Raw genomic sequence first — 1,362 nt, forward strand, 5'->3', positions numbered from 1 at the left:
TGACACGTGCAGTGTTCCGTCCATTGGCCAGACAAGGCAGGTCCAGCTGTTGCTGATACATAGGAAGTGCTGGACTACTTTTTAGCCTCCAAGTCATCCATCCGGTTCAAAAGATCCACAAGAGGGAGACACAGGCAAACAAACTTTACTTATTTACTAAAGCACTAGGAAAGCTAAATTGGTTACATCAAGACAACTTGCTACAAAAGGGTCAATTCACAGGAACAACTCAGCAGCCCGCCCAGGTGCGCACTACAGGCCCAAATCAAACCCAAGGTGCATGGAGTGGAGGTCCAAACACTTCATTCAGGTGATAAGCCAATTAACCCAACAATTAAGCCATCATTCTTAATTGGATTTGGGGTGTTTGGAGAGGTAACTGGCTGGCTGGGTTGTTTGGTGCTGGAACAAACCCACACACTGCTGATGCAATTAGGAGATTGACAGACTAGATGCAGCAGCAGGTATGCAGAAAGCAGCACAGCACAGCCCTCACAGAGGAGAAGCTGAAGTGCAGACTGCTGAGGCAGGACACAGCAACTTTCCACTTGCTTGCTGGAGGGATGCTTGAGATCCATCTCTCAATTTCATTCTGTTTTTTTTTATACTGGAATAGAAAGGGTGCACCGGTCCTGGAGGTACTGCAATCCCAGGTCAATGCGTGGAGTGGACAGAGCAAGCTGTCCATCTCCCGAAAAATCAATTTAATATATGGTCCCCAGATAGGGGACGTATCAGATATTAATCTGATAAGAACAGATTTTTTTTTTTAAGTTGACTACCCCAAAGGGGTATATTTTATTAAAATCAATCAATTTTATAGAAATAAAAACTCATTATAACATTAAAACATTAATCACGACATGTTATATAAAAGAGTTTTTGAATACACTAAATGACGAACCCTATTCCTTTAAAAACCATTCATGACACATAAAAGGAGCCTGTTTTTTGTCAATTAAATAATATTTATACGTTTCGTCTAAAATCCTCCTTAAAACATTTTCCTCAGAAATAAAATCATGTTTAAAACATAAAATATTTCTGGCTGACCATAGAGCTGTCTTGACGCAGTTTATTGTCTTCCATGCCATAGTCTTTTTTATCCAGGATGCGCATTCCAGACCACCATAAAATACACCGTTCATTGTTAAAACTTTAAGTCCAGATATTTTCTTCAGTAGAAGGAACATCTTTGTCCAGATTCTTTTTGCGAAGAAGCAGTGCCAGAAAAGGTGATAAACATCTTCTTCCTCCCTACAGCCTCCTCTTGGACATTCGGCAGTGCCAGTTAATCCTATTCGGTGCTGGAATGCCCGGCATGGAAGACATTCATGTACACAGCTCCAGGCCAGAGCCTTC

At 41.5% G+C, this 1,362-nt stretch overlaps 1 pseudogene; it reads right to left on the bottom strand.

The window, feature by feature from the left end:
* Window positions 1-616: 616 nt before the first annotated feature.
* LOC122942793 lies at window positions 617-795 on the bottom strand (annotated as a pseudogene).
* Window positions 796-1,362: the final 567 nt, after the last annotated feature.

The sequence above is a fragment of the Bufo gargarizans genome, chromosome 6 (genome assembly GCF_014858855.1).
Source record: "Bufo gargarizans isolate SCDJY-AF-19 chromosome 6, ASM1485885v1, whole genome shotgun sequence".
In the NCBI taxonomy this organism is placed as follows: Eukaryota; Metazoa; Chordata; class Amphibia; order Anura; family Bufonidae; genus Bufo; species Bufo gargarizans.